This window comes from Azolla caroliniana, unplaced genomic scaffold (assembly GCF_043228905.1).
Source record: "Azolla caroliniana isolate FFs.n. ecotype wild unplaced genomic scaffold, voAzoCaro1.0.p SCAF_10, whole genome shotgun sequence".
Taxonomy (NCBI): Eukaryota; Viridiplantae; Streptophyta; class Polypodiopsida; order Salviniales; family Salviniaceae; genus Azolla; species Azolla caroliniana.
Window position 1 is genome coordinate 7,146,381 of NW_028230445.1, and position 18,437 is coordinate 7,164,817.

Consider the following 18,437-nt stretch of genomic DNA (forward strand, 5'->3'; position numbering starts at 1 on the left):
CTGAGATGCCTCCGGATGAGCCCGAAATCGAGACCTGCGAAGAGAGTCCGATTTCACTCCGTTTAAGTGGACCGATTGGACGACTTAGTCGGTACGACCAGTCTATGAAGAGCCGGCGAGTAGTGGAGACTCGGTCGTGCATTCCCCGCGTAGGAAGCCGAGGAGACGGCTTACGCGCAAAGAGAAAGGGAAGAAGAAGGTGTCGGATTCCGGCACGGATAGGAACGAGTCAGACTGACGCGAATCCGAATCCGAGGGAACCGGTGACAGGTCTTTAAAGGTGAAGTCCGCGTCGACCGAGAAGGCCTCGACATCGGCTTATGTGAGATTACGCCGATCTACCTGCCAGAAGAATCCTGTTTTGCGGTTCGGATACAACGAGTACATGGCGCATCATTATGCGTACATGACCCGTGTAGCGGAAGTGCGTGAGCCGGAGAGCTACGCAGAAGCGGCTAAAGACATGAATTGGCGTGCCGCGATGGAGGAAGAGATGCACGCATTGGCGGAGAACGAGACCTGGGACCTGGTTGACGCACAAAGAGGGGTAAAACCGATCGGGTGTAGGTGGGTGTACAAGGTCAAGTACAACACCGATGGCTCGGTCAACCGGTACAAGGCTCGGCTAGTGGCAAAGGGCTACGCGCAGAAACACGGCATCGACTACGTTGAGACGTTTGCGCCGGTCGCGAAAATGACGACCGTCCGTGTTTTGCTCGCAGTAGCTGCGGTGAAGGGGTGGCACTTACATCAGATGGATGTAAAGAATGCGTTCCTGCAAGGTGACCTTGAGGAACAGGTGTACATGGTACAACCCCCCGGTTTTCACTCCGGAACGAACTCCTCGGCAGTATGCCGATTGAAGAAGTCCCTTTACGGATTGAAGCAAGCCCCGCATGCCTGGAACGCGAAGATCACGCAACAACTGCGTCAGATGGGCTTCGTCACATCAAAATCGGACTCTTCCCTGTTCATCCGGAAAGGTCGACTCGGATCGGTTAGTATTTTACTATATGTTGATGACTTGGTCATCACCGGCGCCGACCTAGGTGAAATCGACCGCGTGAAGCTCCAGCTTGTGGCATCATTCGACATGAAGGATTTGGGGAACCCTCATTACTTCCTCGGGATTGAAGTGATCCGTACCCCCCAAGGCATATTGATCAGCCAACGTCATTACGTGCTGAGTATGCTCTTCAAATTCGGGATGGCCGACTGTAAGTCCGTCTCGACTCCTCTGGACAGAACCGTCAAGCTTCGTCCCGATATGGGAAAGGTATACGACCTGACGAGGTTCCAACAAATTGTCGGAAGCCTCATATACTTGACCATCACCCGACCCGACCTCAGTTATCCAGTCGGAGTGATCAGTCAGTTCATGGCGCGACCTACCGAGGAGCACCTTCAGTGTGCACAACGCATACTTCGGTATGTCAACGGCACTAAGGACTAGGGACTGCTATATCGGGCCGGTGCAGCCACGCAGTTAGTCGGCTACACCGATGCTGATTGGGCTGGCAACACCGCCGATCGCCGATCCACGTCCAGATACGCGTTCTCCCTTGGGAGTGCCCCGATCGTGTGGAGCAGTAAGAAGCAGCCGACAGTTGCACTGTCGAGCACCGAAGCTGAGTACCGAGGAGCGGCTGTCGCGACATCCGAAGCCATATTGTTGAAGCGGCTACTTAAGGACCTGCAAGAGGAGGTGTCAGATCCGACGACGATCTACTGTGACAAGCTCAACAACATCCAGCTCGCAAAAAACCCCGTTTTCCACGCACGGACTAAGCACATTGAGGTGCACTACCATTTCGTTCGTGAGCGTGTCCTTTCCGGTGAAGTCGAACTTCAGTACGTTCCGACGGATCGGCAGACTGCCGACATCTTCACCAAGCCTCTTGGTCTGGACAAGTTGCGGCAATTCTCAGGTGCGCTCGGATTGCGTCACCTCGACGTGCCAAACTTGAGGGGGAGAATAGTCCCGAACGACCAAGCAAGGCAGCAGGAAAGGAGCGGAGACCGCGACACCGAGTCGGTTGACTCGGTTGTCGAGGTCGACTTTGGATCGGCTGAAGAAGCCGAGGGCGGACCCGCGGAAAAGTCCGGAAGCGGACAGAAGGGGAGCAGCCGAAGGAGAGAGCCGAAGCCAACCACGCATGGGGAAGATGACGCCATCGAGGGCGAGAAGACCGAAGACAAGTTGGAGACAACCAACTCGGACGAGAGCGAAAACCGATCGGAGGTAGCCGAGTTGGTTCGGATGTTTGATTCAGATACGCTTAATCAACCGAGGCCCAAGTGGAAGAAAAGGCAGCAGGAGAAGCGTCAACACCGCAACAACAGAAGAGGTGATAAGGGCCACATGAGCAGACAAGCCGACCGGAAGGGTCGAAGCACGCGGAGTCGAACAGGTCGAGGAGCGCGAGCGAGGCGTGAAGCCAGGAGGAACCGGAGCTGTGAGCCTGAAGATCCCGAAGAGCCTCAAGTTGAGCTTGAGGGGGAGTGTTGAGAGACAAGCTCAACATCGGCTGGATTGGCTGAAGAAGCCGAGGACCGGATCAGTTGGGACCGATCGGTTAGGCCGAATGCGTAAACCGGTACGCAGACCGGTGCGTAGGTAGGACGGATCGGTGCGTAAACCGGGAGGCCGTTAGGAAAGATATTCTGTGAAAAATATATTTGGGAGTTAGTGTAGGAGCTCTTAATGAGCATTGAAGTACTGTCAGTACTTCTGTCAGTCCTTCTAGGACTTGTATAAAAGTGTTCATTGAACACACATATGTATAGTGTGGTGAATAGAGATTGAGTACTTCCTGATTTTCTTCCAGTCTTTCTCTTGTCTAGTTCAACTTCCTCAACTGATTTTCCTGCTCTCTCGTCAAGCCTCCCTTCGACTTCGACTTAGACTTCGATTCTCCCCCTCAAGTTCGGCAAGTCGAGATGCTGTAAATCGAGCATGCCCAAGAATTTTCGTAACTTGTCAAGTCTGAGAGGTTTGGTGAAGACGTAGGCCATTTGCTGATACGTTAGAACATATACGAGTTCCACTTCACCAGAGAGAACACGCTCACGCAAGAAATGATAATGTACTTCGATGTGCTTCATATGAGTGTGGAAAACGAGGTTTTTCGCCAATTGGATAATATTGAGCAGACAAGCTCAACCGAATCCATTCGGTTGAATAAGCCAGAGCCGGATCAGAGTCTAGAACGTAGAACCGGATCGGTGTCCGGATCAGTATCCGGAACTAGGAGCCAGATCGTAATCCGGATCAGATTGTAATTGATAGGCCGTTAAAGGCCTACAACCCTAGCCTAGTACGTAGGCATATTTTTGGCAATCCGTGTTTGATGCTTTGTATGAGCATTAAAGTACTTGTCATTACTGTTGGGATTACGGTCCCTCCGGATGGGATGGTCGGATGTCCGGGAATCGAGAATGAAGACCCGGTTCCGGATCCGGATGATGAAGACCCCGACTACGGAGCCGGATGATGAAGACCCCGGTTCCGGATCCGGATGATGAAGACCCCGGCTATGGAGCCGGATGATGAAGACCCCGGTTCCGGATCCGGATGATGAAGACCCCGGCTACGGAGCCGGATGATGAAGACCCCGGTTACGGAGCCGGATGATGAAGACCCCGGTTACGGAGCCGGATGACGAATGTACCCGGAGAGAGATCCGGATGCGGGGACATATTTGTGAATATGTTTGCCAAGGGCCCTTGAGGCTATATTTGTAAATAGCCCGAAAGTCATATGTGTATAAATATGACTTAGGGCAAACAGTTTGTTGTTGTTACTCATTTTTCTGGTTTTCCACTTAGAGGGAGCTAAGTGAGCAGCCGAGAGAGAGAGAGAGAGAGAGAGAGAGAGAGAGAGACGAAGAGGTCGTTGCCTCTGTGTATTACCGCCGCCTGTGGCGAAGACAGTGAGCTCAAGGTTGTTGCCTTGTAGCTTCACCATTGTACATCTCTGTTTATAGTGATAGTTGGAGTTTGAGGACTCCCGTGGTTTTTCCCATTTAGGGTTTTCCACGTAAAACATCCTGTGTACTCTTCTCTCTATTGTCTTCGTGTATTTTGTATTTCCTGTTTTCTGTGAGTTGATCCTATTCCTCGGTGGTGGCCGAGCACTGTGTTCAACAAGTGGTATCAGAGCGACGGTAACACAGAAAATGGAAGGCGGCGGTAGTGGGCCTCCGGGCATGATGGTGTTGAACTCACAGAACTACGCCGACTGGAAGATAAAGATGGAAGACCTTCTCATCGTCCGAGACCTGTATGAACCGATCGACAATGCCGAGATACCCAAGGGGGTAATAGAGTCGGAGTGGAAGCTCCTGAACCGGAAAGCCGTAGCGACGATCCGGCAATATGTCGATGTAAGTGTTCTGCAACATGTGGCGAACGATACGAACGCCTATGAGATGTGGCAGAAGCTGTCCGGACTATATGAGAGGAAGAATGCTCTGACCCGGACCTCCCTGATGAGGAAGATAGTGAATCTTAAGTACCGGGACGGCGAGAGCATGGTCGAACACGTCAGCACGTTCATGGGATTCGTGAACCAGCTTGCGGCGATCAAGTTCCCGTTGGATGACGCAATGCAAGCCATCATGCTGATGTGTACCCTTCCGGAGAGCTGGGAGAACTTGGTAGTTACTCTCAGCACCTCCTGTAAGGAAGAGAACTTGTCTTTACTAACGGTAAAGACAAGTATTCTAAATGAAGAAGCGCGTTGGAGAGACAAAGAACCGGCCTCCGACTCGAAGGCGCTGCTTACCGAATCGGAACAGGGAAGACAACGGAACCGGAGTCCGCAAAGACGGGAGAAGTCGGGGACACAGTCGCAGTCGAGGGGAAGACCTACATGCTTCTACTGTGGGAAGCCGGGGCACTTCCAGAAGAACTGTCGGCATTTCCGGAAAGACAACGGAACCGACGGTACCGATTCGAAGAAGTCACCGGAGCGAAACGGTGCATACCGGGGAGCCATGGACCGGAGAGGTCCGGATCGGCGAGGGCAGGACCGGAAAGGAACGACGGCACTCGCGGCAAGTGAAGAAGAGATAATGCTCATTACCGAAGAAAGGGAGTTGAACCTTGCCGGTGAAGAGATGACCTGGGTGGTCGATTCCGGAGCGTCGTTCCACCTGACCCCGGAGAAGAAATACTTCTCATCCTACACAACCGGTGAGCACGGCTGTGTCCGGATGGGAAATGAAGGTACGTGCCGGATTGCCGGCATAGGAGACGTGTGGTTGACAACCTCGACCGGATGCAAAATGTTGCTGAAGGATGTCCGACACGTTCCGGAAGTTCGATTGAACCTGATTTCGGCCGGGAGGCTAGACGATGAAGGCTACACAGGTAGCATCCGGAACGGCGTAATGAAGTTCAGCAAGGGGAGCCTGATAGTGGCTCGGGACCGGAAAGTCAACACACTGTACCTTATGAATGCCTGGTTGTGTCCGGAGGAGTTGAACGTGGCAGCCGACACTGCCGGTGAGCTGTGGCACAAGAGACTGTGCCACATGAGTGAGAAGGGGATGAAGAGGCTTGCAGAAGACAACCTTATTCCAGTGAAGCATGTGCACCTGGAGAAGTGCACCGATTGCCTGGCCGGTAAGCAAAACCGAACCTCCTTCCACTCAAGGCCACCGACGAGACGTAGCGCACCATTGGAGTTGGTGCACACTGACGTGTGTCAAGTAGAAACGAAGTTACATGGCGGAGCCCAGTACTTCGTGACATTCATTGATGACCATAGCCGGAAGCTGTGGACGGCACCACTGAAGACAAAGGACCAAGTGTTGTGCGTCTTCAAAGAACTCCACGGGAGAGTGGAAAGGGAATCCGGCAAGAAGCTGAAAGCAATACGAGCGGATAATGGAGGGGAATACCGGGGGCAGTTCAAGGAGTACTGTCGCTCGAAGGGAATCCGGCTCGAGTTTACTGTGCCGAAGACGCCGGAACTGAACGGGCTGGCTGAGAGGATGAACCGGACCATAATGGAGAGGGTCCGGAGTATGCTGGCGCATGCGAAATTACCCAAGGGGTTTTGGGCTGAGGCAATGTCGACGTCGACATACGTGATAAACAGATCACCCTCAGTACCTTTGGACGGAGACACGCCGCAAAGAGTGTGGACCGGTAGGGAAGTATCCTACCGGCATCTGAAGGTGTTCGGGTGTCTCGCATATGTGCATGTGGCAAAGGATCGGAGAGGAAAGCTAGATCCAAAGACCCGGCCATGCATATTCCTCGGTTACGGCGATGACGAGTTCGGCTACCGAGTGTGGGACCCGGTCGACAAAAAGATATTCCGGAGTCATGATATCATCTTCATGGAGGACAATACACTCGCCGACTGGGAGTCAGAGAAGAAGATGAAGAGCTCCAAGTCGACCGGTGAGGATCAACTCTACGAGGAGCAGTCCCGACCGGCAAGGGACCGGTTAGCACTCGAGGATCCGGCCGAAGACGGTGAAGAAACAGAACCGGCCGAGGAAGATGAAACTGGTACCGGAACCGGCCCCGATCCCGAAATGGATTCGGATGAAGAGGAAACGGAGGAGCCGGTTACCGAAGCTCCGGAACGGAGATATCCTCTAAGAGAGAGAAGGGCCCCCCGGAGATTTCCGGAACCAGAGCACGTGCTGCTAACCGACGAGGGGGAGCCGGAGAGTTTTGAAGAAGCAAAACTTGACACCCATAGCCGCAGGTGGTTAAGTGCCATGCAGGAGGAGATGGATTCCCTGCATGAGAACCACACATATGAACTTGTGGAGTTGCCGAAAGGAAAGCGGGCACTTCGAAACAAGTGGGTGTTCAAGCTGAAACCGGGAGATGCCGGAAACCCCCCGAGATACAAAGCCAGGATCGTGGTGAAGGGGTTCCAACAGAAGAAGGGCGTCGACTTCGACGAGATATTTGCCCCGGTAGTGAAGATGACCTCCATCCGGACGGTGCTGAGCATAGCGGCAAGCATGGACCTCGAGGTAGAACAGATGGACGTGAAGACGGCATTCCTTCACGGTGACCTCGAAGAAGAGATCTACATGCAGCAACCGGAAGGATTCGAGAAGAAAGGGAAGGAGCACCTGGTATGCCGGCTGAAGAAGAGCCTTTACGGACTGAAGCAGGCTCCCCGGCAATGGTACCGGAAGTTCGACTCTTTCATGACCGACGAAGGGTACCACAAAACGCAGTCCGATCACTGCGTGTTTGTGAAGAAGTTCGAAGGAGGAGACTTTCTAATACTCCTGTACGTGGACGACATGTTGATCGTCGGACGGGACCAGGTCAAGATACAGATGCTGAAGAAAGCGCTTCACCGAACCTTCTCAATGAAGGACCTGGGTCCGGCGAGGCAAATACTAGGGATGCACATCATCCGGGACTGGAAGAAGAAGCAGTTGTGGCTGTCACAGGAGAAGTACGTGACAAAGGTGCTTCACCGGTTCAACATGTCGGAAGCAAGACCGGTCGGGTCAACCCTCCCGGCAAACTGCAAGTTGTCCAGCAAGCAAAGCCCCAAGACAAAGGCTGAGAAGGAGGACATGATGAAAGTACCATATGCCTCTGCCGTCGGAAGCTTGATGTACGCAATGGTGTGTACAAGACCGGACATAGGATATGCAGTTGGAGTGGTGAGCCGGTACATGAGCAATCCCGGCAAAGAACACTGGAACGCGGTGAAGTGGATACTCCGATACCTGAAGGGCACGGCAAACGTGTGCCTCCGATTCGGCTCCGGTAAGCCCGAACTCGACGGCTTTACCGATTCGGATATGTCGGCTGATGCAGATACCAGCCGGTCCACATCAGGGTATGTGATGACGTATGCAGGGGGAGCTGTTTCGTGGCAGTCGAGGCTGCAGAAGACGGTTGCATTGTCAACCACGGAGGCGGAGTACATGGCGGCTGTTGAAGCCGGCAAGGAAATAATATGGATGAAGGACTTCATTAGAGAGCTCGGTATCCGGCAGGAGGAGTACCGACTCTACTGCGACAGTCAGAGTGCCATCCACCTTGCGAAGAACGCGGCCTATCACTCCCGGACGAAGCACATCCAGCGAAGATATCACTGGATCCGGGAAAGGATAGAAGACCAGGAGTTCGTGCTGACGAAGATCCACACGGACGAGAACGGGTCAGATATGCTGACCAAAGTGCTCACACCCGACAAGCTGGAAGCGTGCCGGAAGAGGGTCGGACTGGAAAGACATCCCATGCCGAAGTGAAGGGGGAGTTTGTTGGGATTACGGTCCCTCCGGATGGGATGGTCGGATGTCCGGGAATTGAGAATGAAGACCCGGTTCCGGATCCGGATGATGAAGACCCCGGCTACGGAGCCGGATGATGAAGACCCCGGTTCCGGATCCGGATGATGAAGACCCGGTTCCGGATCCAGATGATGAAGACCCCGGCTACGGAGCCGGATGATGAAGACCCCGGTTCCGGATCCGGATGATGAAGACCCCGGCTACGGAGCCGGATGATGAAGACCCCGGTTACGGAGCCGGATGATGAAGACCCCGGTTACGAAGCCGGATGACGAATGTACCCGGAGAGAGATCCGGATACGGGGACATATTTGTGAATATGTTTGCCAAGGGCCCTTGAGGCTATATTTGTAAATAGCCCGAAAGTCATATGTGTATAAATATGACTTAGGGCAAACAGTTTGTTGTTGTTACTCATTTTTCTGGTTTTCCACTTAGAGGGAGCTAAGTGAGCAGCCGAGAGAGAGAGAGAGAGAGAGAGAGAGAGAGAGAGAGAGAGAGACGAAGAGGTCGTTGCCTCTGTGTATTACCGCCGCCTGTGGCGAAGACAGTGAGCTCAAGGTTGTTGCCTTGTAGCTTCACCATTGTACATCTCTGTTTATAGTGATAGTTGGAGTTTGAGGACTCCCGTGGTTTTTCCCATTTAGGGTTTTCCACGTAAAACATCCTGTGTACTCTTCTCTCTATTGTCTTCGTGTATTTTGTATTTCCTGTTTTCTGTGAGTTGATCCTATTCCTCGGTGGTGGCCGAGCACTGTGTTCAACAATTACTTTAGTCAGTCCTTTAAGGACTTATATAAATAGTGCTGTAAAGCACAGTTGTATGTACAAGTCTTTGAGTTTTTTGAATTTAGATTTCTTTTGTTCTGCTCTTACTCTGTCTCTCCTACGTATCGTGTTAAGCTTCCATGAAACCTTCATCTCTGTGTTCTGTTGTTATCCGGCTTAGCCGGTTTTTTTTATGCTTCCACACTTTCACTTTTACATGGTATCGGAGTGCAAGGGTTGAGAACTGCTGCTACCGACAAGCAATTTCCATAGATGAACCCTAACACCCGGTAAAGAACAAGAAGGGAAGAATGGACAGGGGAATGGCTAGCTCACTCCTGATGGAGAAGCTCGACAAAACCAACTACGCATCTTGGTCATACAAGATGCACCAATACCTACTCAGGCATGGCTACTAGAGTTATTTCGACGGAGCTAACGATACAACACATGATGCGGCACACAAGCACTTTTCGGGTTGAGAACAAACGACAAGCAGGGTGATGTACTGCTTTGCATCTAGTGTCGGCGACTAGCTGCTCAACCATATCCGGGATGCCAAGACGCCAAAGGAAGCTTGGGGAAACCTGAAGAAGGTCTTCGCTGCAAGCACTATAGCCTGGAAACTACAACTCCTATAGGAGTTGAACAATGTCCGGTAGAAAGATATGTTGGTGGCCAACTATATTGCCCGGATTAAGGAGATCTGCGACTCCCTGGCCTCCATCAACGTGGCCGTTGAGGAAGACGAGATGGTGCAGGTCTATCTCGGAGGCCTGACGTTCCGAACAATGATCCGTACAAGGGAGAAAACGTCCTCGTTTTTCGACTTACAATCGATGCTCCTTGTAGAGGAGAACCACATAGGTGCGTCGACGAGTATGCACACCGACATAAAGATGTTGTACACAAAGGCAGAGAAGCCTCGTGGATGTGGTATTCGAGGCGGATAGGCGTGCAATGCAGGCGGCTGACAAGAGCAGAATTGGAGGCACAAAGATGGTGCTGACAGTAGTACTGGACCCTCCGGAAGCAGGGTGAGTCAAGGTGGCACTGGGAGCCGGCAAGGAAAGACCATGACACATTGTTGGTAGTGTGGCCGAAAGGGCCACTAAGGAAGTGAGTGCTGGAAGGAAAGGGTTGTTTCGGACAAGGCTGGATCATCGCGCAAGGGCACTAGGATGGAAGAATGTTCATCGTTGAAACCAATCATGTAGGCACCGCTATGTTCGTGAAAGAACAAAAGGTCGAGTCGGATATCGTCATGTGGCATAAGTGGATCGGCCACATAAACTTCCGGAAGCTTTAGGAGATGTAGTCGAAACACGTGGTTTTCAGACTGTCGAAGTTTAGTGGCCTAAAAGGCCAGATTTGTGAAGCTTGTTAGCTCAGGAATCATCATGTGCTTCCATTCCCCAATGAGAAGAATCAGAGCCGGAATCGGCTTGATCTTATCCATTCAGATGTGTGGGGAACTGTCAGGAATAGTACTAAAACAGAGAGAGAATTATTACTAGAGAAGGGAAGTACTATTAGTACTAAGAGGACGAGACTGTCTAAGGCTCCCGAGAGAGAGAAAGAGAGAAGAGGAGAGAGAGAGAGAGATGGCGAGGAAGAGAGAGAGAGAGAGATGATGATAACATATGATATATTATGTGAAGAGTAAGTACAAAAGGGCTATGAGGCTTTAGACTAGCGTTGAACCAATTTGGTTCAAAATAATGCTTAGTGCCTTTGTTGAGTGGCAAGCTCAACCCGATCCGGATCGGTGAGCCGATGAGCCGGTTAGCCGGATCCATCAGTAACCAAAAGCCTAGTAGCAGCCTAGACTACTAGGTAGTTAATGTCTCATAGTTAGTATCAGACGCTTGTGTGAGCATTGAAGTACACCGTACTTCTGTCAGTCCGTATGGACTTGTATAAAAGTGTTCACTGAACACATACGATGTACAGAGCATTATAGAGAATTGTTATTTTTTAATAGAGTTTTGTGTCTTCTCTCTCTTTCTCTCTGTCTCTCCCGCGTATTGTGTATATTCAAGCTCTCCATTAAACCTGCGTATTTTTCTGTCTTCAGTTTTCTACTTGCTTCTGCATGCTATTCTTTACATGGTATCAGAGTGCAAGGGTTGAGAACCTCTGCAGCTGACATAGCTTGAAAGGAAAACCAACTAAGAAGAAAAGAGAAGTAATGGACAGAGGAATGGCTAGCTCGCTTCCGGTGGAGAAGCTCGACAGATCCAACTACGCATCTTGGTCATACAAGATGTACCAGTACCTGCTTGGGCATGGGTACTGGAGCTATGTTGACAGAGCTAACGACACAACACTTGATGCGACACACAAGGACTTCCCAGTGTGGGAACAAACGACAAGCAGAGTGATGTACTGCATCACGTCCAATGTCGGAGACCAGCTGCTAAGCCATATCCGAGATGCCAAGAAGCCAAAAGAATCTTGGGGAAACTGAAGAAGGTTTTGGCTGCAAGCACAACGGCCAGAAAGCTGCAGCTAAGGCAAGAGCTCAGCAATGTCCGATAGAAAAATCTGTTTGTGGCCGATTACACGGCCCAAATCCAAGAAATTTGTGACTCACTCGCCTCCGTCAATGTGAACATCGAGGAGGATGAGATGGTGCAAGTGTGCCTTGGTGGGCTAGCGTCTAAGTTCAGAGCTTTCCGAAGGGCGGTCTGTACGAGGCAAAATACGCCGTCATTTTTCAACTTACAGTCGATGCTCCTTGTAGAGGAGAACCACGCCGGTGCGTCAACAATTGCACCCACCGACAGCCGGATGTTGTACACGGAGGCGGATCGGCCCCGTGGGCGTGGTGGACGAGGCGGGTTGGCTCGCAATGGTAGCGGCCAACAAGAGTAGGACCAAAGGCACAGAGAACATGCCGACAACAGTTCTGGACCCTCCACAAGCAAGGGGAGTCAAGGCGGCGCCGGAGGCCGGCAAGAAAAGGCCGACACGGAATGCTAATACTGTGGTAAAAAGGGCCACAGAGAAAGCGAGTGCTGGAAGAACTGTGCCGATTCGGACAGATCCGGATTTGGCAAGGCCGGTAGAGAGAACCAGGAATACTCGCACTATGCAGAAGGATCGGGAGGATCGAAAACAAGGCTAACTCGATGACGAAGACCACTTCCAAATCGGAGGAAGTGTGGTACGTTGATTCCGGTGCGTCAAATCACATGGCGAGCCACAAAGAGTGGTTCTCCTTCTTGGAGAAACCAGAACAACCGAGAGTCGTCGAAACAGGAGACGACACTCCTCACCCAATCGTGCATGTCGGAGAAGTCCCTTTGAGCCACGTCGGACAGAGGGGGAAGCTGATGAACGTGTTACACGTTCCGACTATCACGAAGAACCTGGTGTCAGTCGGTCAGATCGTTGACTAGGGGATGCAGGTGCGGTTTACGCACCTTGGGTGCTTCATCAAGGAAGAGGGCCAGATTATTGCGCAAGGGCGTAGAGAAGGGAGGATGTTCATCCTCAACACCAATGACGTCGACACCGCTTTGTTTGCCAAAGGACAGAAGGTCGAATCAGACATCGACCTGTGGCACAAGCGGATCGGCCACGTTAATTACCGGAGGCTTCAAGACCTGCAAACGAAACAAGTTGTTTTCGGTTTGCCAAAGTTCAGTGGACGGAAGGCCCAAATATGTGAAGCCTGCCAACTCAGGAAGCAGCACCGGCTTCCATTCCCCACCGAACGAAACCGTAGCCGTAACAAGCTCAACCTTATTCATTCGGATGTATGGGGATTGACACAGAATGTTAGTCTTGGCAGGAGTCGGTATTTCGTCTCCTTCATCGACGACTACAACCATCACACATGGATCTACCTCACTGAGCAGAAGAGCGAAGTCTTCAAGTGTTTCCAGAACCTGCAAAACCTGGTTGAACGGTCAACGGACAGGAAGATCAAGTGCCTGCGGTCGGATGGCGGAAAAGAATATTTTTCCGGCCAATTCAACAGTTATCTGCAACAAAAAGGAATTCGGAGAGAGTTTAGCTGCAGATACACGCCGGAGCAAAATGGTTTGGCCGAAAGGAAGAACCGGTCGATTGTCGACGCAGCAAGGGTAATGCTGGAGGAGAAGAGCATGCCCCATTTCTACTGGGCTGAGGCAGTCCGGACGGCCGTCTACATCCAAAACCGGATCGGTGACAAGGTGTTTGCGCATGAGCTTTATTTCGGACGCAAGCCGAATTTGAGACACCTTCGGATATTCGGTAGCATTGCATATGTGCATGTGCCGGATGAGAAGCGGAGGAAGTTGGATGCAAAGTCAGAGAAATGCATCCTGGTCGGTTACTCGCATGAGAAAAAGGGGTATAAGTGCTATAACCCCTGGACGAAGCAGGTCCGAGTTAACCTGGATGTTGAGTTTGATGAGATGGCATCATGGTATGCCTTACCGGCTCCGACTTCCGACCCCGACCCGATACCGGAGGATGAGGAACCAGTCTAGAAAGAAGATGAAGACCTCGGCACTCTAGAAGAGAGTCCGATCTCCTTTTGGTTAAGTGGGCCAAATGAGCGGCCGAGTCGGGAGGACCAGTCGGATGAGGAACCAACGAGTAATGGAGACTCTGCCGTGCTCTCCCCACGCAAGGAACTGAGGAGACAGTTCATGCGCAAAGAGAAGGGGAAAAAGAAGATGCCGGAATACGAAACTGGGAACGTTGAGTCGGATCGGAGTGAATCCGACTTCGGCAAGGATGAAGGTGGATCTTTGGGAACGAAGTCCAAACTGGCCAAGAAGGGCCCCAAACCGGGTAACGATAAGATATACTGGTCTTCCTGCCAGAAGAACTCCGTGAAGCGGTACGAGTACAATGAGTACATGGCGCATCATTATGCAGAAGCAGCAAGGAACGCAAATTGGCGTGTCACTATGGAGGAAGAAATGCGGGCACTTGATGCCAACGACACATGGGACCTCGTTGACCCTCCCCGACACTATAAACTGATCGGATATAAGTGGGTGTACAAGGTAAAGGAAAATGTTGACGGTTCAGTTAACCGATACAAGGCCCGATTAGTGGCGAAGGAATACGTGCAGAACCACGGAATCGACTACGACAAGACCCTTCACTCTGGTAACAAAGATGACTACGGTTCGTGTGGTGCTGGCAGTTGCTGTGGCAAGGGGGTGGCATCTTCACCAGATTGACGTGAAGAATGCATTTCTTCAAGGCGATCTTGAAGAAGAGGTCTTTATGACCCAACCCCCCCAGTTTCCAGTCGGGGATGAACAAGTCGGCAGTGTGCCGGCTGAAGAAGTCACTTTATCGCCTGAAGCAAGCCCCCTGAGCTTGGAATGCCAAGATCACGCATCGGTTGCGTAAGATGGGGTTTGCGGCCTCCAAGTTTGACTATTCGTTGTTCATCTGGCAAGGTCCGGACGGTCCGGTATGCATCTTGTTGTATGTTGATGATCTAGTCATCATCGAACCCGGACTCGATGAAATCAGCCAAGTCAAGTCCTAACTGTCGGATGCATTTGAGGTGAAGGACTTGGGGGGGACCTTCACTATTTCCTTGGGATCGAGGTGATCCGAACCCCTGACGACATATTGCTCTCACAAAGACACTATGTGTTGAATATGTTGTACAAGTTCGGCATGACAGAATGCCAATCGATTTCCACACCCCTAGACCGGAACCAGAAGCTCCGTCCCAACTCCGGACCGGCCTGTGATGAGAAGCGGTTTCGACAAATTGTCCGAAGCCTTATATATTTGACAATCACCCGACCCGACATCAGTTATCCGGTCGGTGTGATCAGCCAATATATGCAGAAGCCGACCGTCGAGCACCTTCTGTGCGCGCATCGAATTTTGCGATATGTGAGCGGCACGAAAGACCGGGGACTGTTATACCGGCATGGTATAACCGAAGAGCTAGTCGGCTACACCGATGCCGACTGGGCCGGCGATGCATCGGATTGCCGATCCACCTCCGGCTATATGTTTTCCCTTGGTAGCGCGGCTGTTGTGTGGAGCAACAAAAAGCAGCCAAAAGTGGCACTTTTGAGTACTGAGGCTGAATACCAGGGCGCTACCGTTGCCACCTGTGAAACCATTTGGCTTCGACGACTACTTCAAGACCTGCGGATTGAGGTGCCGACCCCGATCCTGATCTATTGTGACAACATAAGAAGCATGTAGCTCACCAAGAACCCCGTATTCCATACTCGCACAAAGCACATAGAAGTGCACTACCACTTCATGCGTGAGTGTGTCCTGAATGGTGAAGTCGAACTTCGGTATGTTCATACGGATCGACAAGTTGCCAACATCTTCACCAAACCACTCGAATCGGACAAGTTGCAGCACTTCACTGAAATGCTTGGTGTTCAGCATCTCGACGTGCCACACTTGAGGGGGAGAATGGGCAAAGACACCGGTACCCGGACATGGTCTGATGTGGTGAAGGGCTTGGAACCGGAAGACGAATCGGGAGCAACCAATTCGGACAAGAGCTGGAACGAATCGGAGACAGTCGATTCTATTCAACAGATGGATTCAGAAGAACCAGATCAATTCAAGGCCAAGAGGACGAGAAGGTAGCAAAAGTCGACGCAAACACGAAGGAATCGGTGAATCGGCAAGCACCGACGTCACAGTAGCGAAGGAGCTCATTTGGGCCTGTTGAGCAGACAAGCCGACCGAGGAGGTCGAGATGCGCGGAATCAGAAGGGTCACGACAAATGGGACCGGACCGGACGAGGAGCGTGACCAAGGTAGAGTGACGCTAGGAGGAACCAGGTGGAAGGACCGGCTGCCATGGAGACTAACACTACGATTCGACCTCAAGTTGAGCTTGAGGGGGAGTGTTGAGCGACAAGGTCAACCGGATCCGGATTGGCTGAATAAGCCTGAGCCGGATCGGCATCCAAAAGGATGAGCCGGATCGGTGAGCCGGTGAGCTGGGGAGCCGGTTAGCCAGATCCATCAGTAACCTTAAGCCTAGTAGCAACCTAGACTACTAGGTAGTTAATGTCTCATAGTTAGTGTCAGACGCTTGTGTGAGCATTGAAGTACACCGTACTTCTGCCAGTCCGTATAGACTTGTATAAAAGTGTTCACTGAACACATACGATGTACAGAGCATTATAGAGAACTTTTATTTTTTAATAGAGTTTTGTGTCTTCTCTCTCTTTCTCTTTGTCTCTCCTGCGTATTGTGTATATTCAAGATCTCCATTAAACCTGCGTATTTTTCTGTCTTTGGTTTTCTACTTGCTTCCGCACTCTATTCTTTACAACCTTCTTTTATAGTGTTCTTAGGAGTAATCTGGAAGCTTCTAGAATGTTCAAGAGAAATATGGAATATACATTAATTTCCTATAATAAAACTTAAATGAAAATAACATACTATGTATTACAATAAATGGTATAATGGTCAAGAGCTCGACCCATATAACATAAGGTCATGGGTTCGAGTTTTGCCATATCATGACACTATCCCCCCCTTAAGAAGATGAGTGTAACGAGTCGACGCTGATCTCGAACCGGGTTTGTCCAGATACTTTTGCTGGAAATCAGCAAAGAAGATCCTGAGCATTGGCGACATGCTCGACGGGTTCCCAAGTACGTTCGCTCGGACTATAGCCGAGCCAATCGACCAAATAATAAAGTTTTTTGCGAACAAGTTTGGAATCGAGGACGGCAACAACTTCATACTCCGGGCCGACTTACAACTCAAGCGGGGACGGCGGTGGTGTAACACGATCGGGAATAGTGTTTGCTTTATAAGGTTCAAGAAGAGAACTATGGAAAACTGGATGTATCTGAAGATACAAAGGGAGATCAAGGCGGAACGTAACATCATTAACCTTACCAGTAATACGGAAAGGACCAAGTCGTCGATAATCCAACTTGTCGCACGGTCGAGTAGTCTTGATGTGACGACGTAAGAGCCATACTTAATCTCCGATGGCAAAAGAGGAGGGAAGCCGATGACGATCCGCATAAGTCTTCTGTGTGTGTTGAGCATGACGAAGATGAGTAGAGAGATCCAACTGGATCTTGCGTAGCCTCTCCAAATGATCCTCAGCACGAGGATTGGTAGGTAGTTGCGGGGTGTCGATCACTGACTAGCGAGGATGAGAACCGGTATAAGCGTAAAATGGGGAGACCCGAGTCGAGGAGTGAACAACATTATTATATGCAAATTCCGCAAAGTGGAGAATCTCGGCCCAACAATCCTATTGATAACTCAGAAAACACCGGAGATATTGTTCCAGCATTTGGTTTGTTCGTTCCGTCTGCCCATCGGTCTGGGGATGGTAGCCGGAGGAGAGGTTGCAAGAGACCTTGAGCATCTTGAAGAGATGCTGCAAAAATTTGGAAACGAATTGAGGGCCTCGGTCACTAATGATACTGTCTAGGAGGCCATGATGCCGAAATACCTCACGCATGACAAGGGCGGCGGTTTCCTCGCTAATGATGGCCTTAGTACACAGCACAAAATGTGCCATCTTAGTATATTGATCGACGAATGTTAAGATAACATTGAACCCACCCCTTCGACACTGGTAAATCTATGATAAAATAAAGACAAATAGACTGCCATGGCTTACTTGGAATCGGTAAGGGTTCCAACAAGCCATATGGATGGTGTTGTGGCATCTTTGCTCGACAGCAAGCATCACAGGTCCGAATGTAGTCGTCGACAAAACGTCGCATATGGGGCCACCAAAAAGATCGTTGAACTAGATTCAACGTCTTAGTACTACTGAAATGTTCCGCCGTATGGGTGTCATGAGAACTTTGGACGATTTGAAGGCGACAGGAGCAATCGGGGACATATAAAAGTTTTTTAAAGAATAACAAACCATCATGATATTCGAATTGTCGGTAGTCCATACCTGGTTGTTTGAGACTAGGAGCAGGATGCCGGAGAGGTATCAATGTGCGCCAGAATGTCTTGAGCAAAACAGTCTGTCTTCAAGTTCGCACGTATGGCATCAGTAATCTGGGAATCCATTGGGGTGTGAAAAATCCGTGTTGTGTGCAATCGTGTTGGTCCCAAGATTACTTGCTTTTGATTATCAAACGCTGGATCACTAGGATGAGGTGCAAGATATGAACGCTGTGATAGTGCATCTGCTTTTTCTTACTGCTTCCCCGGTCGATATGTGATTTTGAAGTCAAAACGTGTGAGGAATTGAGTCCACCGAGCTTGCTGTCGATTTAGCACACGAGCGTTTTGGAAATAAGCAAGATTTTTGTGATCACTAAAGACGATGACCTGATGTGGAGAGCCCTCTAAGAAATGCCGCAATTGCACAAATGAATCTACAATGGCTAATAACCCCTTGTCATGTATTTCGTAGTTGATTTCCAATGGTCGAAA